This window comes from Lissotriton helveticus, chromosome 2_1 (assembly GCF_964261635.1).
Source record: "Lissotriton helveticus chromosome 2_1, aLisHel1.1, whole genome shotgun sequence".
NCBI lineage: Eukaryota > Metazoa > Chordata > Amphibia > Caudata > Salamandridae > Lissotriton > Lissotriton helveticus.
In genome coordinates this window covers 1,546,403,805-1,546,431,463 of record NC_136059.1, presented here as the reverse complement: position 1 = coordinate 1,546,431,463, position 27,659 = coordinate 1,546,403,805, and the positions used below count along the sequence as shown (strand labels likewise).

General features: G+C 47.5%; 1 protein-coding gene across 2 annotated transcripts in view; it reads right to left on the bottom strand.

Annotated features, from left to right (window-relative positions):
• SPMAP2L (sperm microtubule associated protein 2 like) overlaps positions 1 to 27,659 on the bottom strand; it is a 928,058-nt gene that overhangs the window by 209,294 nt on the left and 691,105 nt on the right. The gene's annotated exons all lie outside the window — the stretch shown is intronic.

Here is a 27,659-nt window from a genome sequence, read left to right as displayed (position 1 = left end):
GAATCTCGCGAGGGAGGAAGGTCGGAACCGGGCTCCAGGGCTTGGGGATCACTAACCTAGTGCAAATCCCCCCGTCCCGACTTACCTACCTCAGCCTCTAAGCCAACTCACCTTAGACTCACCGGGACCGATCAGAAGGCAATCCGGTGAGCAGAAGCACTCCGTGTTCCTCCCTCGCCCAATACTCCTGGGAAGTCTTGAAGTCCTTCTTGGATGCTCAATGTAACTGAGCCCCAAGCCGACCCCCCGCTAGCCCGCAACACTTCACGGGAGTCGTGTCGGAGGTCCATAGCAGAGCTGCAGTGAAGGAGGAACACGCCACGAATCACACCGCATACAATCAGCTCAGTCGGGCGTCCCGTGTATACGCCGATGCGATGGACTGACCCTAAGATGGCCGCCCCCAAGTGACTACAGCCTCTCCTGTAACTTTCTTCAGCCCCTCCGTGCACCGGAGGACCTGACGGTGAGTGCAAATTTCCCCCTCTAGGCAATAGAGCAGAGGAGCCTCAACGATACAATGTAAGACGCGCCCAGTCGACCGGCTGGGTGAGCAGATACCAACCGAGACTGCCTGTCCCCATGATGGCTGCCCGCAAGTGACTGCACCCTTCGTTCCACTGCCTACAGCCCCCGATGCTCTCCGAATCACTTTTTGGGGAGTGTGAGCGGCCTTTGCTTGTTAATAGGGCAGAGGAGGCTTATTCTTGGAAAATAAGGTGCAACCTTTAAATCGAGTGGAAGAGCAGTTCACTATCGATACTGCCTGGCCCAAAGATGGCCACCCTTGAGTGACTGCAACCCCTCCTCGCACAGCCTGCAGCCCCCCAATGCCCACTGAATCACTTCCCCTGCCTCAGGATAAATGTGCTAAGGAGGCTCTCAGATATTTCTGGAAAATAAGGCGCAACTTTGTATCGGGTGGAAGAGCAGTTCTCTATCGATACTGCCTGACCCAAAGATGTCCGCCCTAGAGTGACTGGAACCCATCCTCGTACTGCCTGCAGCCCCCGATGCTCACTGAATCACTTCTGCTGCCTCAGAGTAAATGTGCAAAAGAAGCTCATATCTACAAAAAAGAAGCTCAATCATAAACAAGGCGTGACCTCTGAACCAAGTGGAAGAGCAGCTTTCAATCGAGACGCCTACACCAAAGATGGCCGCCCTTGAGTGAATCCAACCTCTCCTCTCACTGCCTGCAGCCCTAGATGCTCACTGGAACACTTGCTCTTGCTCTTCCCATCTCCCCCCATAACACCTGCCACATTGCGTCCATGGGGTGAGTAGCCCCGCAGCTCAGTCTAACATGATAACGTCCCCTCTCCGCAGAACAAGACATCAAAAACCCACTGTCACCTACCCACTCCTTCACGCGCCGCGGCCTCTCACTTTATACAGCCCCTCGGACCCTGTCCCAGCAAGACCCTCCGTGCGCTGCTTCACCTCCCAGAGTACCCAGCCTCCTCCAGAGCGTACAGCCACCCCCAGGTGACTCTCCCTGTCTAGGCAAATCACGCACCATAGCAGAAGTACGGCCCCGTACTCTAGGACATGCAATAATGTCTCCAAGCACTCAAATTTACACCAACCCCTCTATTTCGACCCACATGAAACCGCAAGGCACGCACTCCTTCGCAATTATCTTCCCCCGAACCTCTCCCCAAAAGCGAAAAGAAACTTTAAACATAGGCTAATCAAACAACACCCAGATACTTTCTTCACAGACACCTGCCCCTCCAAAGGGCTGATAAAGTTGGATCTCATCTTTCACTCAGATAACTCGGATAACTGGATCAACACCCTAAGAAAGTACCTCCACATCACCAAAATGAGGACCACCTCACACAGCTGCAAACTGTCGACCTCTCTCACGAATCACTTAACTGGGAAGGGGAGCACTTCAGTGACCATTTACTCAAATGGCACAATCTTGATACAGGCTAACAATGAGAACTTAGAGGCCTTTGACTTCCTTTTCCCTACACTCCGAACCGCCCATCTCCACAAACCCCGACCTTTCTCGGTCCAACTCTCTTCCCCAGATAACCTGTCACTCCAGATAGAGCAAACATTAATTCCCAATTCCCTTGCACCCCCCTCCCGAACCTCTACGTACGCCAGCGCCCCAGTGAAGCACATCCCCTTACCCTGCGATGACCATCAAACCCAACCGCCCCCCCCAGTCGCACCTGCAGGAACACGCGAACCATACACCGTGGGCTCTGGCCTAAGACCGGTACAGCACCCCTTTAAAACTCACGTCCCCCGCCCACTATGCCACCCCTGCAGTAACCACAAGGCTGAATTCCCATCAGGACCTTTGGCACCCCTAAACAAGGGCCGCAAAGAGAGGCACCATAACAATACAAACAGCAAATGACACAAGCAGCAAAAAACAACTTTACTTAGGCCAGCCCCCTATACCTCAGGAAGGTCCTAACCCAGCCATCATCTCCCCAGCTATTGAAAACATGGCGCACCGTCTGACCTTCTTAGAAAGTCAGCTAGAAATAATATTTCTGGGCCTAAACGAAATCCTAGACAACCTCGATAAATCCCGAAAACCCCAGCAACACCAACCTTGGTCTCCTTCTCTGACCAACCTTAACCTTCCAAAACACCAGATAGGAGCTTCAACCACCCGCGAGACAGTTACAGCATCCCACTAGATCTGACGTAGAGACCTTGCTACAGAGTCACACAAAATCCATAGCCCCGGCTTCACTGAAACAAAGTCTCCCAAGTAAGGAGGTCGAGACCCAGACATGCAGACTTACTAGAATCATAGCTGCAACGTCTGAAGAGACCCAGACACGTAGACTTGCCAGACCCATAGCGGGAATGTTTGAAGAAGATGCAGCAGCTCTAGCCTCCACCTATAACCCACCTCCCACAACCTCCCCAAACTCTAAAATTCAAGTAATCACGGGCGTTAGAAGAAACTTTCCTCCCATAAAACCCCCAGACCCCCCTCCCCTCCATTTCTAGGGCCCCTCCAGGAAACAGTTTGAGCAAATCGGGGTCCGACTTGACCAGTCCCAGACACTTAAAGACCAGGTTAATCAGGTGACTTGATCATGCTTTGGGATCATTGGACTTCTGAGAAGGGTTTTCCCCTATCTAGCAGACTGTCATAGGAAAACTTTAGTCCAGGCACTGGTAATCAGTAGACTGGACTACTGTAATGGGCTACTCATCTCCACCAATGAAGAACAACTAAGCAGACTACAGGTAGCCCAAAATACAGCAGCCAGACTAATCTTGAATTTCCCACCCAGAACCCCTTCACGTCCTTTATTGAACAAACTTCACTGGCTTCCAATTTGCCAGAGGGTGAAGTTCAAGATATGTTGTATAATCTATAAATGCCTGTCGGGCACTGGCCCCAAGTATTTATCTGAAATCTTCAGACCCTATGAGCCTGGTCGCTCTCTGCGCTCTCAGACCCAATCCTTGTTACAAGTACCACGGATTAAGAAGGAAAGACAGGGAGGCCGAGCCCTCTCGTATCGCGGCCCCACTCTTTGGAACTCCCTGCCCCTTACCCTTAGGCAAAATCCCAATTTAGCTACCTTTAGGAAATTGTTGGACTTGGGCCTTAGGGCAGGTTCACCCCTAATCTTTTTGCTTTTATTTGTGACCCTGTGGTAGTGATTTTTGGGTCTCTGCGCACTTTTTCCCTGTGTCCCAGAGTGAAAGTGCGTGCGTGTAGTATGGCTGGCCTGCCCTCCCATAGGAATGCATGGGGAATGTGTGTGTCCATGTTAGTTCCTGATGCGTGGGGAGTGCAGGCTCGAATTTAGTATGTATGAACTCGTGAGAATGAATGCTGTGCAATGGTATGTGTGGCTTGTATGTGTCTAGAAGGGAAGTGCTACTTCTGGACATTGATGTATGTGTGCAGTGAGGGTGCTGGAGCGTGATGGGTTGGAGCTGGCTGGCATGCCAGGCTCCAGGAAGTCTGGATGGGTCTGCCCGGTGGTGAGTGTGAGATCAGCATGAGTGATGTGTGGGAGGAGTGCACCTGGGTCCTGAATGGGCTGGGTTTTTCCCCACACAATGCTGGCTCCGCCCCCCTGTGGTTTGTCTAATGACCCAAGCCTCCCCAGTGAATGAAAGGGGTGGTTGGGCCATCAAGGGTACTCCCAAGCCAGCTGCAACTGGTTTCCCCCCACCCTGCACCCTGAAACAAAGGATTTCACAGTATAAGAAGGGGCTGTGTCCCCTTACAATTTGTTCTACTTTTGGATCCTTGCCAGAGGGGGCTGTTGCTGCTGCTGGGGCCAAGAGGACCGCCACTTGGCTGTCTCCCTGCCTGGAGACCCAGTGTGCTGGCTCTGGGCCCAGCCTTACCCCCCTACCTGCCTCCAAACCTTGCTGGAGCTTGACTTTGTGCTTGGGGAGCGCTCTCCCTTGTCCCCAGTGCTGGGAGCGCTTTGTTTCTGCCCTTTAGCGCTGTGAGCGCTTTTCCCTGCCTGAATAGCGCTGAGAGCGCTTTATCTTTGCTGCTAGCGCTTCGAGCGCTTTATTTGGATTTCCAGCGCTGGGAGCGCTTTTCCCTCTGTTCATAGCGCTTGGGAGCGCTTTGTGCGCAGCCGGTGCCCACCAGGCATTTGCGGCGCATCGCGAGTGCCTACCTCGCTTTATATTTAATTTGGAGGCCGGTGCCCACCCGGCATTGCCCCGTCCGTGGATATTTAAATTATCACGAGGGAGCCCACTCCTCGGATACTGAGAGCCCGCCTGCCTGCCTGATACGAGCCACCGCGCTGCCCGCGGTGACCCGGAAGTACTGGCCTGACCGGCCAATCACAGCGCGGCCCGGGAGAGGACGACCGGAAGTCCCGCCCCCGCACCGGAACCGAGAAGCGTCCTTGCGAGGCTCCCGAGTGAAGGGGAGCCCTGCCCGCGGCCCCTGCAGCGCCGTCCCGCCAGAGAGAAGCAGCGCGAGGAGACGCCTCCGCCCCAGGAATACCGGTGAGTGCTGCTCCAGTATCAGGGCCACTGCTGCATATCGAGCCAGAGAGGCTCCAACGAGTGGGGCATGCTGGTGTAAGAGCCCCAAGGCTCCGTGGTGCCATATCTTCGTTTACGAGCCCCCGAGCGGGGCTCCTACGTTACTTTGGGCATTTCTCTGTCTTCCTGAGCCTGCGAGGCTCAAGGCGCCCGTCCTGTGTTCGAGCCCACCAGGTTCCAACGACGCCCGCATTTTGTTCTATGAGCCCCGAGAGGCTCTAGGCACCCCCTTTTGTTTGTTTGCGAGTCCTGAGAGGCTCGAGGGGCGTTCGTTATTTAGAGCCCAGAGAGGCTCAGAGGGCAGTTAGGTGGTTAGAGCCCTGAGGCTCCCACGCAGTACTTGCCAATCATTGTTCTTGAGCCCACGAGGCTCCAACGTTGCCCAGCTGTATTTACAACTGTCCAGCACTTAGTGGACAGTTGCTACGTTTAGGCTTTTGTTCTGTGCTGCCTGCGCAGCATACCCCTGACATTGAGACTCAGGGCATTTCCAGCCCTTTCGAGGCCAGTTGGCCTGGGGGACAGTTCTAGTGTGGTGCTATATGCACCCTGCGCATTGTAATTTACTGATTTATGTGATTCCTGCGCAAATGTTCTACCTGCACCTCTGAATGTGTTTTAATGTTTCATGTGCAATTGTTTGTTATTACCTTTGCTAAAAGTGACCTGCTTAGGTGATTCTTTATGTTTTTAATCCCCTTTGCTAAAAGTGACCTGCTTAGAGGATTGTTTATGTTATTACCTTTGCTAAAAGTGACCTGCTTAGGTGATTCCTTATGCTTTTATTTCCCTTTGCTAAAAGTGACCTGCTTAGGTGATCATTTTAGGTTTCCTTCCCTTTGTTAAATGTGACTTGCTTAGGTGATGGTTTTCCTTCTTTAGGTCCTGATGATAAGGTCCTAGTTCCCTGCGTGATTTCCCTACAGTGTTTAGGGTGGCGTAGGAGGTATTTACCCTTTACCAGTAGTTACTGGTTGTATGCTACATTTACTATTTCTGTGTTACAGTCATTATATGTTTATGTGCTAAGTGTTATACCTACAAGTGCTATTTCTAACAAGTGCATACCCCTGACAGTGGTCCAGGTGGCCCTGTCCTGTACATAATCCCTTGTAAATCTTGCCCGTGCCTGTTGGCACATTGTAAAGTGTGTGTGTTATCTAATGTGTTTTTATTATTATAATACAAAGGCTATTTTTGATATAACCTTGTGTGGAGTTTCCTTTGTGGTGGGCCTAGGGTGTTGTCGCTGGGGTGCGCGCGCAAACGCTTTACACATCGCCTCCGAGATTAGCCTTGCTGCTCGCGTCACGTTACCTAGAGGGTGAGCAGGGGTTATCTTGGTGTGTAACTCCCTTGCCCTGACTTAGAAATGGTGATCCCTGACTGACTTTGGCGTGAGCCTTGGCCACCCGGGGGTCCCGTTTCTAACAGAAATGTTTAAAGACTCATCTGTTCTTGACCATGTAGACATCCTGTACTGCCTGATGATCTTTTTTCTGGATATAGCTTTGGTATGAACAAAAGCGCGGAAATACCCCTTCGGGAGTCGAATTCCTGCGCTATACAAGCATAAAAATAAATAAATAAATAAATCAGGGTTCTCCACCAACTGTATGCTCATCAATTGCAGATCAGCCACTAAACACGCAACAGAATTAGCAGAAGCCATTGTTATGTGGGAATCTAGGACCCTAGTGTAATTTTCCCGATTCATGCCCATATAGAGGTATAATTCACCCAATCCTTATATAGGAATAGGAATCATTGCCTTATTTAGTCATAGCCTGTGCAGCCCAAATACGGCATGGCTACTTCCACTAAACTTCGAGAATCCACAATGATTTCTTGGGAAAATCACCCTTCAGCAGTCAGGGACTTCCCCCTGCTTGAATACTAATTTATCCAAGAACTCCTGGAGTGTTCAAGGAATTGAGGCACTAGTGACGATATTATGTCCAATCTTACGTGAAACTTGGCACCTTCAAAATATAAACATGCCAACATTTGCCCAGTCAAACACACAGTGGTTTAGGAGCAGATCGACTAACTACTTGCCCGACGCCCTGCTGCCGCAAGTGCCGAAGGAAGCCGACCCTCCAACTGATGCACTGAGAAGACGCTGTCTTTTCTCTTACCGAGAAATCCAGCTCCGGTGTTTCCAGGCTACCCTTGCGGGTTGCTGGGAGATCGAGTCCTGAGAGAGAGAGATACAAGACCTCTATCATTCTAAAACCAAGGTACGAAGCTGATTAGACCCTTAGAGAATTCTTGGAACAGATTCTTGGCAGAAACTTACTAGACTTAAGCTACACCACACTTACTCCTCCCTCGTACTAGACTTGGGGTAGGCGTATTTTAGAAGCACCAGTTGAGTACTTTTAGCCACTATTTTATCACTGTATGTATTTTATGCATTTTATGTATTCTATGTTTATGGCTTAGAAACCATATAATGCTCTTACAGTACTATTTTATAATACTATTCGTATTATATGCATTGTACTTCTTAACTAGCATTTCAATTGTAGCAGTGCATTTCTTATGCTTAAGAAATAAGACTGTTCAATAAATACTTTTATTGAAAACGCCCGTCTCTCTATTTCTAAGCAACTCTGGTGAAACGAAGCATGCACATCTGACTGAGTGAAATAGCCGTCTATTGTTTCCGCGACTCTAGAGATACGTTTCGTTCTGGGGAAACAAAGTTGTCATGTTATATGGTTGTCAGAGACTAATCCCTTCTTGTACTTTCGAGAAATTTTCTAGTGACCTCTGAGCTAGCTGGCACTCACAATTAAGGCTAATATATTCGGCACAGATCTAGTCGACATAAGTCCTACGTCTAAGCTGCAGGATATATTATTCCAATGCGCAGAGCCTATTGGGAATATAGGAACTACACTACACCATCCTCGCTCAAGACATTGCGTTTATCACAGAGACCTGGCTAAATGAGATCTCCCCACCATGCTTATATAAGCTTGTGCCTCCTGGTTTCACTCTCATAAACAAAGATAGGAAAGATCAACATGGTGGAGGTATAGCTATCATTCACAAGAATCACATTGACATCATCGAAATGGACGTATGTAACTACAACTCCTTTGAATGCCTTACCGTTAACATCAAAACTAAGGCCAACAATCCAATAATCTGTCACTTTCTCTACCACCCTCCAGGTAACAATCCCACATTCGGGGAACATTTCTCCGACCTGATTTCACGTTGCGCACCCGGAGACGCCAACAACCTAATCCTGGGTGATCTGAACCTACGTTTGAACAAATCGTGCAACACGCTAATTCAATCCCTAAGCAATCTTCTATGTGACAATAATCTATTCCAACAATGTACAGAGGAAACTCACAACAAAGGAGCTACCTTGGATGCCATCATCGCTCACCGAGATGCTATCACAATCGACTACATTGTTCCTGTGGACTGGTCGGGCCACCACATGATCTTATTCCACATCAACCAAAAAGTGCTATTCCGGCATCCCACACAAGACCCACCCAAATGGTCTAGAAATCTTACCAAGATTCCTCTGGACGTCATGGAAGAAATGCTAAGTATGCTACTCCCCAGCAGCAACAAGCTTCTCTCTACAACAGATCTCACCTTGCTCTACAACTCGAACATGGGGGACCTGCTGGATCAACTAGCTCCCTTGAAGAAGAAGAAAGCAGAGCCATCCCTTCCAGATCATGGTTTGATTCAGACATAAATGAAGAAAGGAGACTATTAAGAGCCTCTGAAAGACGCTGGAGGAATAATCCTCCCAATTTCCACCGTGATCAACTCAGATCAGTCCGGAAGAAGTACATCCACATCAAGGAGAACAAATCCTCGTTCTTCCGCTCCGCACTGGACAATGCAACGAATAGACCCAAGGAGCTCTTTAATATCATCAGAAAACCAACATCCAAACCAGCCATGTCCACTATTCAGGCATCCAAAGATCTTTGTGAAAATTTCGCCAACTTCTTCAATCATACGATCTCCAAGATAGAGCTCTCTCTGATCCATAACAGCTCCCTTCTCAATAGCTGCACAACTGGATCCCTTGGCACCGCTGTCTCACCCCACACCAAACCCTGGCTACTCTTCCACCCCATTCATGAAGCAGAGATAATCAACTTGATCTTCAACTCCAAGCCCTCAGCGCACGTCTTAGACCCTTTACCTACGCAAATGACCAAAAAACTAACATGCTCCCTAGCTCCACTTTGGTGCAAGATCATAAACAGTTCCCTTAATAGCGGAAGCATCCCCGACTGCCTCAAAGTGGGTCAAGTCACCCCTCTGCTGAAAAAACCTGGCCTAGATAAGTCAGATCTGAACAACTTCAGACCCATCTCCAACCTCCTTCCAAAATCCTAGAAAGATGTGTATTACAACAACTAACGCAAAACATGGAGAGTATCAACTTTCTTGACTCCCATCAATCTGGCTTCAGGAAAGGCTGCAGCACAGAAACCGCGATCCTCAACATCATGGATGACATCCAAAAATCTCTGGACTCAGATCAATGCTGCCTCCACATTCTCCTCGACCTGTTGGCTGCATTCGATACGGTTGACCACAAACTTCTCATCAAAGCTCTGCAAGAAAGGGCGGGCTTGACGAGCTAGTCCTCAAATGGTTCTCCTCTTTCCTACACAACTGCTCCCAGAAAATCAAAATCAACAACTTTGAATCGGACCTCCACCCAATCAACAGGGGAGTTGCTGAAGGGTCAGTGCTCTCCCCTCAACTATTCAACGAAGTTCAATTCTGGTTGACAAGCAATCACCTAAAACTGAACCCTGACAAAACTGAACTGCTCCTCATCTCTAACAAAGCAGAGAACCCCCAAATGGTAGATTGGCTAAAAACCATCGATGCACTCAATGGAAACCTCACCCTGGCAGACTCTGTTGAATCACTAGGCATCACGCTAGACCCAAAACTGGACATGACCAAACATATAAATAACTCAGCCAAGAGTGCCTTCCACAGCCGAAGGTTATTGAACAAAATTAAACCTTTCATTCCACCCAATGATCTCAAACAAGCCACTCAATCATTGGTGCTGTCACGACTAGACTACGGTAATGCAGTCATCACAGGAATTCCAAAAGCACATCTTGCCCACCTTAAAATGACCCTCAACGCGGCTGCCAGAATGGTCATTGGACTCAAGAAAATTGAGCACATCTCACCAACACTAAGAGAACTCAAATGGCTCAGTGTCAAAATGCGGGCTAATTTCAGAACAGCTTGTCTTACTCACAAAGCCCTACACACCGGCAAACCCGAATACCTCGCGGCCAAACTCAAAAAAGCAGGACAAAACAGGAACCTCAGAAGCTCAAACACTCTTCTACTCATTCCACTGAAAGCTCATAAACAAAAAACAGCGGCCAGATCATTTGCAGGAAACGCGCCCAAAATATGGAACTCTATTCCTCCCCACATCAGAACTAATCCCTCGTTTACAAACTTCAAAAGCCAGCTCAAAATCATGTTCCTCGATCGATCCCTAGTGAACCGATAGGACTTGTTGGAGCGCTGACAATTGACTCCGCGCTCTGCCTTGCTTATACGTCAGCTAGTCCTCTATCCTTTTCACTGGCATTCTATCTTCTCAGTTTGTGTATTTCGGGATTGTCCTCATCATTGTATTTGTGTTTAACATGTCCGGTAATTGTTGTAAAGCGCTCCAATACCCACCGGTCAGGTCAGCGCTATATAAAACTCCGCAAATAATAAAAAATAAAAAATGACGGTACAGAGGTAGGAGAAATGGAGCCGAGTGTGGTGCTGGGTGCTGGAGTTTGCAGCAGAAGGGAGTGTTGTTGAGTGGGTGGAATGTGCAGGGTACAGTAGTGTGGTGATGAGTTAAAGAATACAGAGGAGTAGCTTATTGAATGTTAGAGCGCAATCGTGTGTAGGGTGATGGGGATTGGGATGCTGAACTGCATTTGATCAAAGTGGAGTTTGGTGAGTTTTAAATGAGGTGGAGTGTGATACAGGGTGCACAATGGTGAGTGTGATGAGGGAAGGGATGCTGAGTAGTATCCTAGGTGATAAAATGTGGAGGTGTATGGCCAGCAGTGTGAAATGTAGTAGAGTGAGATGTCTAAAGTGTGGCAGAATGAGGAGTATGGTGGAAGGTTAGGAGTCATTCATTTTACGTTTTTTTTTGGCATGTGGTAGAAATAATAGTTGGTGCTCAGCACTTAGCCCAAAATGTACAGTTTTGGCCTCAACAAGTAATCTGAGGTGTTTCTGCCTCTACATACCTCATGTGGCCACACTAGGCCAAGAATGATTTAGCCAAGTGGACACAACAACTTTCACTACCAACTAGTGTAGGCTTGTGACAGTCACTTGCTTTTAAGATGGGGGGAGTTGAATAATCCTCAGTAAATTCAGTCCTAAAAGGTGACCAGACCGAAGAGCTCCCCCTTCCTTACTGGTTCATATCTCTTTTGGTGCCTTGTCAAGAAAGTACGGGCTGAGCGCAGGTGCCCCAACCGGCTGAGCAACTTTTCCGGCATTGCTCTTTAATTACATCAGACGCAGCCTCGCGTAATAAATCGCCTCTTTCATCGTCCTGCGCACAAGGTAATTGATCCGCTGCCAGGTTTAGGAACGCGATCCGTTCCGCCGCACCCTGCGCTCCTCTGAAACCTCGAGAGGAATGTGCGGAGGGCCTGGCTCACCTTTCTGCTTTCGCGCCCTTGGGATGGCGCCCAGTACAACTATACTTAGAGTGCCTGGAAGGGTGCGGTAATCTGATCACCAGAGGTGTAGACTTGCTCTCGAGACACCATGACTTTCTCAACGAGACTCTTTGCAGTGGCTGCTGAGTGACCCGCATGTCATGCTTGACACTCTCAGCTGGAACTTCTTTTTTAGAGGACTGCGCTTATATCTGAGATGTGGGCCCGCAAATATGTTGACAACAAAGCTACAAGTCCCAGAATGCAACATTCTGTCAACTAAAACCCGGGAGTGACTGATTGCAGCTCATATGACATAGCAAAACCAAAGGGGATTATGGACGGAGCGCTGAAGCAAATCAAACACTCACCCCCAGTCAACTGATTTGGGTTTAATCTGTCATCATTCTTTAGCTCACTCCACCACCCCAGTTCAAACATTGCCATATACAAATTAGTCTGACCCTGTGCCTCATGGGAACAGTCCAGCCCGAACTGCCAAGCCATGTCTTCCCTGGACCGGAAACAAGCATCCAGGGACCGGTTCTGGCTAATCAGCCGTCATCAGCCAAGCTAGCTTTAATCCATTGGCAAAGTGAGCAAGGGACCCACGTCTGGGCATACCCTGACAACTTAGGGCGAACAAAGCGATACCAAAGGGGATGATGGACGGAGCGCTGGAGCAAATCAAACACTCACCCCCAGTCAACTGATCTGGGTTTAATCCATCATCATTCTTTAGCTCACTCCACCACCCCAATTCAGACATTGCCATATGCAAATTAGTCTGATCCTGTGCCTCATGGGAACAGTCCAGCCTGAACTGCCAAGCCATGTCTTCCCTGGACTAGAAACAGCATCCTGGGACTGGTTTCTGGATAATCAGCTGTCATCAGCCAGGCTCTGGGATATGATAACATATTGAACGACAGGCAAGGCCGCCGGGGCCTGCGCTACGGTGGTGAGTGACAATCAGTAAAACTTTCTTGATTGGACTGCTTGCTTCTTGGGTCCCATGTGGTGTAGATGGTGAATACTGCAGGGCCTGACCTGCTTCAGGGACGGTGTGACTTACTCCCTTCAGCAGCTAGAGCAGAGGTGCTAAGTTGCCCTTGGTCGCTAGCCACATCACCACTTACCACTCTCTAACTCACCACATTGGCCCTCACACATTGCTTTGGTAGCAGCTGACTGATCCAGCGATCTGCCTGGCATTTACCTGCAAAGGGTGGTGGCGTGTGGTCTCATTCTGCCTCCACTGGGCCTCACACCGGCCTACTTTGGCTGAATAACCCAGATAGAGGATATCCTCCCCCTTTGCCTGCTTGGGCTCTCCGCAGCTGTACTTCAGCCGACCTGCAAAGACGCCCAGTGCTATACTCTGCCGCTTCTCCTCCCCTGAGCAGTGGCTGGGCTGGGAAGCTTGGGACCCCCTTCTCTCCTTACACTGCTCCTGTCCTGCCTGGGTGAGACCTTATGAGACCTAGCCGCCAAGACCTTGGAGGTGCCCAATGACAGCCTACATCGCTGTTTCAACCTCCCTCTCCTAGTCTCGGAGGACACTCTCTACCACCATGAGATCAGATGCTCATGCTACGCCGGTGCTCTGGCAAGCGGGCTAAATCTCCACCACAAGCAGTGTTGGATAAAGTCCCTGAACCGAAGCCATGGGTAAAGATACATCTGTCCGCCCAGTGACCTCACAAACTCACATGGAGCAATACACCACCTAAAGGAACACCCTGGAGTGACTGGGGATGGGGTAGGGCCCCCACAACTGATGGAGATCTTGCCACGATCCTTCGGGCCATTCAAACATCACAAACCGCTGTGGAAAATAAAATTAGGGAAGTGTGCATGGATGTGGCTTTGCTCTGCCACGATCTCCGAAACACCATGGCCTGGTTCATCAAGGTTGAGACTTGGAATCCCACAGTGGAGGATGAGGTCTCAACTCCTAAATTCCAGGTCACCAGCCTACTCATGTGCACATCAGAACTACATCTCAGTGCCGCAGATGCCAAAAAACGGTCTAGGTGCAACAATGTGCGCATGATTGGCATCCCTGAAGGTACTGAACCTCAACAAGTTGCGACATTTTAGAAACATGGATTAAGTCCTGGATGCCTGCGGACCAACTGTCCTCCTGGTTCGCAATAGAAAGGGCCCACTGGGCTCTGACTCCTAAACCTTCCCTGGGGTCTGCCTCACCCAGACCGGTAATTGCACGCATCCTTAACTTAAGAGACAGGGAAGCTATCTCGAAGGAGGCCCGCCCAAAACCAGAGCTCCGCTGTGGAGATGCCAGGGTCCTCATTTTCTCTGATTACACCCAGGAAGTGCAACAACAACGCTGCTCCTACATTGAGGTCAAGCAGAAGCTCAGGGCCATGGACCTCAAATACTGCCTTCTGTTTTCTGCTAGCCTCCGAGTGATCCATACCATTAAGTCTTATTCCTTTGAAAAATCCAGTGTCGGCCTGGCTGCGACTCAGGGAGGAACTCCCCTCCCGACCCATGCAGACGCCTCGCCGTGAGGATCTGGGCCCACCGGGCCGGCCCGGAACACCCCGGCACCCAGGCAACACAAATACCGCACTCACTCCAGGAAGAGGCACCACACCACTCTCTCCAAATATCCCTCGCAGCCTCGCCAAACATGAAGACACTCTCCTTGCTTATTGTAGCACCCATAGGCCACTGATGAAGGGGTGCGGAGCTCGGATCCTCTTTACCTGTGGAGAACCAATCGGTTACATATCTCTCTCAAAGTCCCGCTCTGTAACCTTTACAGTGCTTAATGGCTATAGGACGGGGAACAACCTTTACTACGCAACTTTTAGCACGCAGTGCTATTACAACGCAGACTTTAAAACGAAAACCATTACAACGCATTACACTGGGGGGTGCTCTAGGATAGGGAATAGTTTTAATTTACTATCCAACACCTTCCCTAGTGTCCACGGGGACTGGTGTTGGAATAGTAAATTAAACTATTCACTATCCAGCATCCCCCATTGGAATGCGTTGTAATGGAATGCGCTTTAAAACTTACGTTGTTACAGCATGCGTGGTAAAAGCATGCGTTGTAACAACGTACATCCTATGGGACAAAACCACATTCTCAGCTAAACATTGTTCATCTTACTCCAATGTAGTCACCTATCCCTAAATGAGGAGGGTTTCATCATTCCCTTTACACATGTTGTTTTACTGCCTTATTTACCTTTTTAGGGTGACAGATACTTCTAGGGTGGAAGTATGGTGTGCAGTGAGAGTTGGGTGTGGGGACTCAATATACTGTTAATGCTATTTCAGAAATTGGTTCTGTTATGTTTCAATGCTTGTTGTTTGTTTCCATTTATGTTTTGACACACACTCACATTATATTCTGTGCTGCATGTTCTAAGGATTGCCCCCCATTCTGCAGTTCAGGTGCATATTCCTGACCCCACATACATTGGGGTGTCTCTCTTTCCCGTCTCCTGAGTCACTCTTTGCCCCTGTGATGATGTCCTTTTGTTTTTTGTCCTGGAATGTTAATGGCCTCCTTGACCAGGTGAAACATACTGCAGTCCTCTCCTTTGCCCACCAACACCTCCTTGAAGTCCTCCTGCTCCAAGAGATTCACCTGATGGGTAACCTTTGCCCCGTCCTGGTACACATAGGATATGACATGGTCTTTCAGGCGGGTTACACTTGTGGGTCCCGGTTTAGTGCCCATCCTGTTGCTGCACTCCTTACCCCTCTTGGTCTCCTGTGAAGTCCGAGACCAACAAGGCTGCTACCTTGCTCTAACAGGACAGATCGAAGGCCAGAATATCAACCTTGTGAGTGTTTATGCTCCCTCCGTAGCCCTTGGTGTCTATCTCCGTGATGTGTACGAGATCCTGCTTGATCTTCCACAAGGATTGACACTGATTGGAGGGGAGTTTAATGTAGTCCCCATCCCTGAAGACAATGCCACAGGACCTTCCTTTGTACCTAGGTGCTCAGCAGCCCATTGTCTCTCTGACTGGGCCTCCACCCTAGGCCTTTGTGATGCCTGAAGGGTTTGGAACCCGAGAAGTCATCAGTTCACACACCATCTCCCATGCCCAAATTTTCTCTGTAGGCATATCGGGCCACGCTCTGCTTGTCTTTATCTTGGCTACACCAAGAATGGTGTGCGACCTATGTGGTGTCTTAATTCCGAAGTATTGCCTACGTCCAGGCCCTGGGTGTCAAATTACAAGCCTATTTGCTGCTGTCGGCACCCTCTGGGCCACCAGCAAAGCAACTATACAGGAGTTTGCCATGGGGTGCATCCGGGTATAAGAGTGTGCCCACTATCTTCACATTACACAGCTAGAGACACATGCCCTCTGACTGGAGGGAAAACCTGAGGCGGATGCTGGCTGTGATACCCCGACAACAGATACTTCTTTTTCCAGAAATTCACCTCCAACCTCTTCAGGCTGCCAAACATCTCCGGTGTGCCACAATGGCCAGAATTTACATGTGCAGGGCCAAGAACAAGAAGCTGCTATATTGGCTAGCCTCCCGCCAACAGGCAATCCAAATCGCACCTGAAATCATCGATGAGCTTGGTAGCTATCAGGGAGGCCATACCCTCCATAAGATTAAACGGGCATTTGCCAGCTATTATCACCACTTATACACGGCTCCCCCCAAGAGAGACACCGATTTCTCCACCCAGTTTTTTAGTGACGTTCCTCTCCCCCATCTCTCGCTGCCTGAGGCTCGAATGTTGGACAAGCTCTTCTAAGCCACAGAGATGGGAGCTGCCTTGTCAGCAGCCACTCCCGAGAGGACTCCTGTCCTTGACAGCTTTCCTGCAGAGTGCTAATGTGCATTTTGTGATATTCTGACCCCCTATAGTGGGAAGTTGGTCGTCAGGCACCTTTACCGAGCAGGTAGACACTTCCACTTTCCTAATGATTCCCAAAATGCAACCTCCATCTACAGCATGCACCCATTACCGTCTAATATCCCTTATTAATGAGGAAGTTCTTCGCTGGCACCTCTCTCAAACAGGTTCTACGCTTACTGATAAACCCCAACCAATGTGGTTTCTTGCCGGCCTATAGCACGCGACATTGCTTTCGATACCTGCATGTGGCCCTGGCCAACTGTCATCTCCTGCCTCCTGACTTAACCTTACTTTTTATTATTTTTGAGAAGCTATTTGACACAGTGGACTGAGGCCACCTCCAGCTAGCACGGATCCATGTCAGGATTGGGCCTTCCTTCTGTGCAATGATCTGGGACCATTACTCCAACTACACAGCGAGGGTTCAGATAAACGGTGTCCTCTTGCATGCCTTCCCCATCAGACAAGGGACAAGACTGGGCGGTACCCTGTCACTACTCCTCTTCACGCTTGTGATCAAGACACTGGCATAACATACCTGCATAGAAGCGCAGATCCGCAGGTGGGGCTGGAATGAGAACCACTAAGATCGCATTGCCTTCTATGCGGATGACCTGCTTTATCTGGTGAACCCTGCAATGAGTGGCACCTGTTGTCTCTGTCTCCTGGTCTGCTTCTGGGAGGCTTCAGGTTCAGGGTGAACCCCTCCAAATCAGTGTGTGTGTGCCCTTGGCCCCATCCGAGACTGCTTTGACTGCCAGGATACTATTCCTATCCGCCGTCTCAGTTTCAAATAAGTGGGTATCTGGGTTGCATTACACACTGAACTTACTTGGTCCTTTAATCTAGAGCCCCTGGCATGGAAAGCTACAGCAGACGTAATGGGTCGCATAGCTTTATATGAAATGATGATCCTGTCAAAGATTCTATATGTCTTTCAAAAACTGCCACTCCCTAAGTCACTGAACAGTTGCCAATACTGATACCTTACTCCTGCTCATTCAGTTTCGAGAGTGTTGAAAGTCCAACAACATACAACATAGACCACCTTTTTCGTCTGAAATAAATCCTTTTTCTTTAATTTGTTTTTACATCTCAAAAATACATTCTATGAATCATCAAATCATTATATAGTGCACCTATAAACATTATAATACATTCTTTTACTCATCCGACATTCCTCCCACTTCATTCCATTTCATACATTCATACTCTATTCCCATTCATATTCTATTCTCATTCCCTCAACACATCAATCATCCTATACAAATTAGTTCCTCTTTTTTTATATAGAACCATTCAAATACATGCCATAGAAATCAAATTGTGGTGTCACATACTGACTATGATTGAGGGGCCTACCCTACACTCCTGTGAAGCCAGTGATGTACATTGTTATGTGAACGTGGAAAGATATTCCCTTTTTTTCTCTCCCCCCCCCCCATGGGCTACCTGTACCTGTAGATTGTAGTATGGCTTCCCAACGGCGCTGTTAAGCCGGCAGCGCAGACGAGTATGACTTTCTGGACATGGCACATGCTTAGTGAACCCCCCAAAAGCGTATGCACTGTTAACTGTTTAGTGATGTTTTGCACTTTTTGGTTCGGCACAGCAAAGTTCCACGGCTGCGCCTATAAAGTTCGTGTTCGGGTAAGGGTGGGTGACGTCTCCTGGCTAGCGCTGACTACACACTCATTGCAACATGAGAAACTATTCATTGTGACACTTGTACCTGACCATGGCTGATACCAAAGGAAAGTATAGGCTGGTTACCTGGAATGTACGGGTGTTGGGGGCGATACAAAAACGACATAGGATACACGCATTTTTACTTCGCCAACAGGCGCACATAGTATTCCTGCAGGAATCCCATCTAACACTGTCTGAAGCACACACATTACGGAAAAAGTGGAGAGGAACTATATTCTCCACAACGTACTCTGCCTTCTCCAGGGGGGCCACCATATGGGTGCGACATGGCACCCCCTTCGTGGAACTAGAGAGGAAGATGGACGCCCACGGACGGTATATCCTAGTGAGATGCACATTAGACGGTGTGATGCTGGTCCTGGTGTGGTAAATAAATAAATAATACCTCTATTTTTGACTGTCCATAACAATAACAGATAGCTCAATAAATAAGAGTCAAGATTCGAGGTAGTAGGAGTTTGCAGGTTTTAATACAGCATAAAGGACAGGAACAGGACAACCTGCACGGGCAAGATCTGGGATGGCTAGCCAACAGGGGGGCCCCGACAGCTGTCGGGCAGGAGCTGGAATGAGCGCGCTGGCTTTTAGTAACAGTACACAAGTATATATAGTTAAAACAATTGCATTACAGTACATACAGTAGGCGTAACAGTGGGTGGGGCCTGTAACAGTCGCGAGAGATAAGGGTGAAAGTAGGTGTAACAAGAGGCGTGTACATAGACATGTGATGTAAACGTAACAGAATATGTCATAAATGGGGCGGAAACATGGAGGGGGCTACCTAAGGAGCCGGGACCTCTAACCTAGTGGTGCGCGAAAGCTGGCAATGACGTGTAACTAGGGAGAAGCTGGGGGCTATGACTTCTGAGCTAGAAGGAGAGACTGAAGTCTGGAGAGTCAGAGCGACATGTACCTAAACACTATCTAGTATCTGATGTTTAGAGAACATGTTGATAGAATCCAAAAGTTATCAGGGCAAAGGCTAACAGACACTAAGACTGGTGCATGCATTGTTCTACATATAGTGTGTGTTGAGGAATATTAAATGACCATAAATACAGTATTTCTCTTACATGGAGACGTAAAGGCTAGACGATGACTGAAACTATTGATGCGATTCAGTAGCTTAGGAATGCAGAGAAGGAGAGCTGGACTGATAACTAGAATCATAACATACTCTTGGCAGACTGGCAGGCAGAGCCAGGCCGAGCCGGGCACTGTGAGGCAGGAAGTAAGTGAAGGGTCAGGGATACAGGTGGGGGCTGTATCGCTCCTCAGCGAGGGTTCAGGAGACAGGAGCTGAATCTGAGTCCGGGCCCTTTTGAGGCCTAGAAACAGGGACTTTACAATGAAATAACGTGCACACTGAGAAACGTGGCAACGTAGCTTCACATAGGCCTGATGCTCGTAGCTTTCACGAGAACTGGAAACTGGCATACTAGAGATGGACACAACTGTAATTGCGTCTTTAATCGATCATGGGGAATACATATGCATATTAATCATGCACATACAACATAACATGGGGAACACGTAGGGACACAGAACATGGCAAAATTTACTTTTCCACACTGGGCTGCATCTACGCCCCGAACTTTGATCAGGATGGGTTCCTTGCAACTGTAGGACAGGCTTTAGCTGACTGGGGGGATACTCCCTGGGTGCTGGGAGGGGACTGGAACATGGTTTTAGATGTTAACCTGGACAGGTCGCACCCCCCCCTCCAGTTGTCCGGGGTACTCAAGTTAGCCGACTCCTTTAAAACATGGCTTCAGGGATGGGAGATGACAGATGTGTGGCGTACATTACATCCAACACACAAAGAATGCTCATACTACTCCCCGATGCACAGCCTACACACCCGCCTAGACAGGTTCTTGTGTACTAACTCCTTACTGCCCAAGTGTACGTCCTCAGCCTACATTGCCAAAACTTTTTCAGATCATAGACCACTTACTCTCGACCTACACTGGGGGAGGGTGCCTTCCCCTGTGCCCACCTGGAGGCTCAATCCCCTGCTGCTAGAAGATGCCCCATTTTGCATGCATTTATCTGACACTCTGACTAATTACTTCCGAGAGAATTGGGACTCCGCGTCTTCGAACCTGGTGGTGTGGGACGCAATGAAGGCTGTGATAAGAGGCGATGCGGTTAGTCAACTGGTGGGTGCCCGACAGGAAATCCACAGGAAACTGTGTGACGTTGAGGACCGCCTGAAAGAACTGGAGACGGCAGCGGGAATAGACCCTGGGCGTAGAGGGGACCTACAACTCTGCAACATAGAGCATGCAGAACTTCTAGAGACCCTGAGAATTATGGACTATAGGGACCATTTGCGATGCCAACAGGCAGAAGCGGATAGGTCTGGAGCCTTACTGGCTCGTCTGATTCGTGAAACTCCTGAAACCCCTGTGATCACGTGCATTAGGGATGAAGCAGGTAGAGAGGTGAACACGCAGTCGGAAATTAATGCTACATTTAAAGTTCACTTGGAGAAGCGATATGCCCCTCCCCCTGAGACCGCTGATGAGAGCATGATGGAATTCTTACGAGAGCTGCCGTTCCCAACTCTGCCCCGGGAGGCACGGACTGGCTTAGCCGGACCCATAACGCGACATGAAATAAAATTAGCAATCCACTCACTTACCCGGGGCAAAACCCCCGGAATGGACGGATTACCGGCGGAATTTTATCAGACTTACTCTGACACGCTGGTACCCGTTTTAGAGAAAATGTACAAGACTGCCTATGAGACCAGTCATCTACCTGCCACGACCATGCAGGCTCTGGTAATATCCATTCCAAAGCCCGGCAGGGATGCCCTTGATGTAAGCAATTACAGGCCTCTCTCCATGCTCTCTTTGGAATATAAAATACTTAGCAAAGCTATAGCGTTGCGCATACAGGCCCATCTCCAGGCCTTGATCCACCCAGACCAATGCGGCTTCCTACCGGGGAGGAGCACCTCCCAGAATACGAGACGCTTCCACGCCCTCATGTTAGCCACACCGCTGGACCTGCCCCAGGCTGGCTGTATCGCCCTAGACCTCCGACAGGCATTCGATTCCCTAACATGGACCTTTATGTTCGAGGTCCTGAGGCGCTTCAGCTTCCCTGACACTCTGATACGGTGGATTTGTTTACTGTATTAGAACCCAGTGGCTAGAGCACGCACAGGCATGTATACCTCGGACAGCTATGACATCTACAGGGGTACCCGCCAGGGTTGCCCGCTGTCACCGCTGCTGTTCGTACTAACACTTGAACCTCTGGCTATCGCACTACGGACTCGGGCGGCTGCTGTGGGAATTCCGGTTGGAGGCGTGCATAATCTGCTCTCTATATACGCAGACGATATCTTACTATACCTCCGAGACCTGAATGGAGACCACTCACACTTGGCGATCATTTTTGATCGTTTTAAAACCATTTCTGGCCTGGCCATAAACCCAACGAAATCCCTGAGCTTTTATTTCCGGGATGGACAGCGACCCTCTCATATACAAGTTGGTGACTATGAAATACATGTGGCACCGACCACATTTAAATACCTAGGCATTAATGTGTATAGAAGTCAGGAGGACCAGATCGAGGGTAACATACGGAGAGCGATCACTGGTCTTCAAGGTAATGTGAAGTTTTGGACGTCCCTACCTCTATCTGTCATGGGTAGAGTGGCAATCTCAAAAATGGTCCTACTCCCCCGGATACTATACTACTTTGTGAACCTTCCCGTTCTTCACCCACAAAACATATTTGCCTCGCTGAACACGCTATTGGTCGCCCTCATATGGGGCCTGGGGAGGCGACGAATAAGCCTAAAGAAGCTACAGTTGTCCACCAGGCGGGGGGGCCTAGGCGTGCCAGACCTACGAAGTTATTATTATGCAAGCCAACTGCAATGGCTGACACTTTGGATGGCGGGTAGAGACTTACATGAGATCGCCTTCACACAAGACCGACTAGAGAGCGGGGAACTACATCCCTATTGCTGCCCACGGCTAAGATCCCCCGAGCCTGCCACCCCCTACTACACACTGCTTTGCGGCGCTGGCAAAAGGCGCTGATGTATACAGCGAGGACCATCCCTTATGCGGATAACATTCCCCTGTTAGGACTCCCAACGCCGCAGGGAACTCTGACGAGACGCAGGTTGCAGCCCTGGACGGAGGCAGTAGTCGATCGGGTGGGTGACTTGTTTGGGGATGACACATTGATGGATCATGCTTCCTTTACGCAGGCCACAGGAGCCCCACCGCGACTGTACCTCCTCCACGCCTCAGTGACCCACTACATACGACGTACATGGGCTCCACAGCGCATCAAACCAGACCAACATGAATTGGTACATCTCACCCACTACATGGGTACGGGAGGGCACCTAGTGCGATGGCTCTGTGTGGGCATTAGAGAACACGCTGCTCCGCCCCTTACAACACTCAGGGATGCTTGACTGGGAGCGAACGCTGATTGAGTTGGAGGGTGTAGACCTGGAACTGTCACATGGGAATGACGCATGACAGTACACACAGGAACCAGGGTGGTGGACTACGGGGTTGAAGACGAGAATGCTGAGCTGACGGGTTCGACTAGCCGGATGAGACTGCTTTGCCCTGGGTGGGATAAGGTCATGGTACCAAGAACTACAGAGTGTACATGTTGACAGAGCTAGGAGACGGGAGGGGTGGGAGGGAGTTGGGGCGGGAGGGTGTTAACCTACCAGGCAATAATGTAAGGTTCTCGCAAAAGACTACTGACATGTTAGACTGTTCCACCTGAGATACTAAGGCGGGAGGAAAGCACATACTTGTTAATCTGCCGACAGTTATTATTAAGGAAACGTGAAAAGGCTGATGGACGTTAATATGCTCATATGTAAAATGTGATTTTGATACAGCCATGAATAAAGAGTTTAAAAAAAAAAAAGAAATCAAATTGTAACAAAAATGTACTATGTTGGAAATATTTGAGTTTGCACACAATTTTTATGGCAGAAAAACAGGTCTACGCGTTTCAAACTCCTTCAATTCTTGGAGTTCTCATCAGGACCTAAATGCTGCAAGACAAACATAAAAAACGTATTCAGTCACTATCGATGCCTATCACCTCCAATTGCCCTCTGTGCCCTTTGGTTGATGTTGTTTACCTTCACTTTAACCAGAACCTTCAATCTACCTGGCCCAAGAGATGTTACCTGTGTCACAACAAAAGACATAAAACGAAATATATCTTTCTTTTAGCCGTTCCTAAATTCCTTCAATCCAATCTCGATATGTCCAAGAAAAAACATTCTCTTACAATAGTGTCTCTAAAGGCCTTCCTCACGTTCGAAATAGCCAGTTCTCAGCTGAGAAATTCTGTAATAAAACGGCATCTGTCTCAACAACATATCTCTTATATCTTTTAACAGTGTGTGCACAACAATAGCCTGTATTATCCTACTCACTCGGGGGGCGGGTTCGTGTCAACTCCACTTGTCCTTGAATATGTACTTGATACTGGCCTTTATTTGGGGGGGGGAGGGGCGGTGAGCCTGTAATTTTAAAGGCATCTATGTCAAAAAACGGTCTCTGCTATTTTATACTGCCGACAATCTGTATATGGGGTGTTTTAATTTCAAACTTTTACCTCCTTCGCTTTGGGATCAGGACTCAGGAGCCGCTAAGTATTCTGCGGTTGCGTAATCGGTGCTGTTTTTTGCGAGGTGAGGCGAGTCTGTAATGTAAAGACATCCGTGTCAACCAACCCGCAATACCAAATGTTTTCGAAGTCTACGTTGAGGGTTGTTCAAACGCTTATTTCAGAAGCTCACCTCCTCCGTTGCAGGACAAGTCTGCAGTGTAACTGGAAATCGCTGTGTACTCTGTGGTTGCGCAGTAGGTGCTGTGAGATAAGAGTTGCGGTAGTCTGTTCATTTAAACGCGTTTTACTTCCGGTATTTACTATCCGGAGAACGTGATGTTAACTCGAAAATACGTGCACGGAACACTCCATGATCCATATCTTGATCCAAATTCGAACATAAATGTGTAGATGCCAATTCTTTGAATTTGGTGCTTACTTTTGCAAATGTAACCATTACTGATGTTGTTTGGAGAATTTTTGGGTATTGTAGTTATTTAAACCTCCATTCTTAATCCAAAAATATGAATATTGGTGTGGCTTCTCTTTCTTCAAATTCAATTACAGCCATATGTCAAAAATTGCAGTTGGTACCATTCTGTTCCCTGTAGCAGACGCATCTATGTTCACTTAGTGGCATTCACTAATAATTTTTCTTTTTTTGATTGACTGCGCAGTCTTTGATATTTTATTGCCTCTTCAAGTAAAGCGTTCTATTATTTCCCTTTATTTCTTGAGTTTTTAGTGATATTATATGTTTCATTATGCCGAGTGGTATTTGCTTAAGTTCAATTTGACAATGCCGCCTTATTGCCTCCCACAATGTGTTAAGCTCCTCTTGGTGTATAGAAGGTGGATGATGTCCTCTCTTAGCTGACTTATTCTTGACCTGGTTTAAGTATTCAGCTTAATTTGTAGATTTCTGACAGTTCATTTAGCCTGTCTACTGCTGTGTTAAATTAGACTAATAGCGTGGCTTCTTTCCTTGAGAGTTTTGTCTCTATATCTCCAAATCTGGGGTCTGGTTCAACTTTTTATATGACAGTCCATATCAACTCACTCTCTGTGTGGTTGTTCAGTCTCCAATGATTAACTAGCGGCGCTGTTTGGACGTTCTTTCTAATCCTAGATTTATGCTGTGAGATTCTGAATCTCACCTCCTGATTGGTTTTGCCTATGTACAGCATATTACATGGGCCTTTCATTCCATACATGACGTTTCTTGATTTACAGTTAGTAAATGACTAGTGTTTCCAAAAGATTGAATGTGTAAACATTATGTGTAAATAAAAATACCCTCCTGTGTAGTGGCACAGCAAATGCAATGACCACACTTGTGGTGGCCTTGCACTGGTGGAAGGCCTACATAGTTTCTCACTGAGACCTGTTTTGTTTGGGACAGTGCTGCTCTGACTATCTGGTTGGCAATGCTCCGATCTTTTTTGAAAGCAAACAGAGGGTTGTTATGTAATGTCAGGTTCAAATTGTTTACTAAGTTCACGTTCTGATTAATCACTTTCTTAAAAAGATTTGAATTTGGACAGAATGTTGACACACATACAAGTCTGTCTGTTGTTGGTCTTGTTCTTTTTTCTAAAAGGACTTCTCTAGGGGTCCACCATGCTCTCTTCATCGCCCTTTTTAATAGTTTTTTGGGGTAGCCACGATCTTTTAGGTTGTCTAACAGTTTTGTGGCATGAAGTATGTATTCGTCTTTGTAGAAGCAGTTCCGCCTTACTCTGAGGAATTGCCCATAGGGCCAATTTTCTTTGAGGTTCCTGGGGTGGTTGCTTGAAAAGTGTAAGGCTTTGTTGCGGTCTGTTTGTTTTTTTTAAGAGGTTTGTCACTAAGCCTCCTTCTGCTGAGTATACCTCCGCACCCAAAAATGCCATTTTTGTCCTGGAGTGATTCATACTGAACTTGATGTCTTCTGTTAGATTGTTCAACCATTCATGAAATTCACCAAGAGTTTCCTCATTACTAGTCCATACCATGAACACGTCGTCTATATAACGCCTCTAATTCCCGATGAACTTTGAAAAAGGATTATTGTTATAGACGAACTTCTCTTCGTATTTTGCCATGAACAACACGGCTAGCTCAGGGGAAAAAGGACATCCCATTGCTACCTCTTACTTGGTAATAGAACTCACCATTAAAATTGAAGTAGTTCTTTTTGAGGGCGAAAGTAGCCAGTTCTATGATAAATTCTGTTGGCACCTGTATTGGCCTTTCTCTACTTTCAAGGTAGGAAGCAATGACTGCTAGACCTTCATCTTGGGGTATCTGGGTGTATAATGACACCATGTCCATTGTTACTAGATGATGTGATTTTTCTTCAAACTCAATTGGTGTTAATTTGTTAATGAAGTCTTTAGTATCTCGCAGGAATGATTGAACCTGGGACATGAAAGGTTTTAGAAAATAATCAACAAACTTTGAGATTGGGTCCATCAATGATTCACACCCGGACACGATGGGCCGTCCGGGTGGAGATGTTTCATTTTTATGTACTTTTGGAAGCACATAGAACAGCGGGATCCTCGGATTCCTATTCTGTAAATATTCATATTCCCTTTTACCTAAAAATCCTTGGTTGAAGCATTTCTCCACGATCAGTAAAAGTTGACTTTTAAGGTGTGGTGTTGGATCCTTATTGATTTTTTTGTAACATTTGTTATCTCCTAGTTGCCTCATCACTTCTGAGGTGTATTCTAGAGTATCCCAAAGAACAATAGATCCGCCTTTATTGGCCTGCTTTATGATAATGGAATTATCATTCTTGAGATTATTTAGGGCTTCCATTTCAAGTTTTGATGTATTGTATTTGGTCCATCTATTTTTCTTTTCCATTTCCGTGATTGCTGATAAGATTGTTTTTTCAAATATGATGACTTCTTTCGGACTCTTATTAGCTGGCGGACAAAAAGAAGATTTCTTTCTTAAGCCTGTTATCTCCATTGTTTCTATATATGGATTTTCTACAAAAAAGGTATTGAGGCGCATCTTCTGGCAGAATTCAATGGCCTCTGTTTTTAGCCTTACAAAGTCCGTGTTTTTTTAGGGGACGAATGACAAAACCTTTTCTAATATACTTTTTTCTTCTTTTGTTAAGGTTTTATTTGACAGATTATATATTGGTGATGGGCTTAATTTTTATAATTCTGTCTGCGGGTGGACATCTCCCACGGTTGGTAGTTGAATCGTGATCATCCCCGTGTCTTCTGCTAGCCTCTCCCTAGAAAAGGAACTTGTTGCTGTTGAAAGTTCCCTCTTCTATTGGTATTTCTCAGTGTCTCGATGGTTTCTCCCTCACTGCCACTTGAGGAAGATGAGATTTCTGAGAATGTTGTATAGTTATTTGATGATCTACCTTGAAATTCTGGGAGGTATCTGCGCGAATCTGGTCTTGAGTAAAAATCCAACTGTAAATATGGGTAGACTTTTTCAAGTGAGAAATTCCTTTTATCTTTGTCAAATTTATTCCCTTTTTGGTTAATTGTGTAATCTCTGAATTCTGATATTTCCTTATCCACTTTCTTTAGTAGGGTCTTAGAGTCAGTTATCAATTGATTTGATTTGATTTGCGATTCCAGAATCTCTATCTCCTTCAGTTGTTGTTTGGAAATTCTTTGTGCGGTCTTCACTGTTAGGACCATTGAGTCTCTGCTGCATTTGGTCTCTATAAAGCTATAGCCTTTTTTATACAGTGGGTCTTCTGTAAA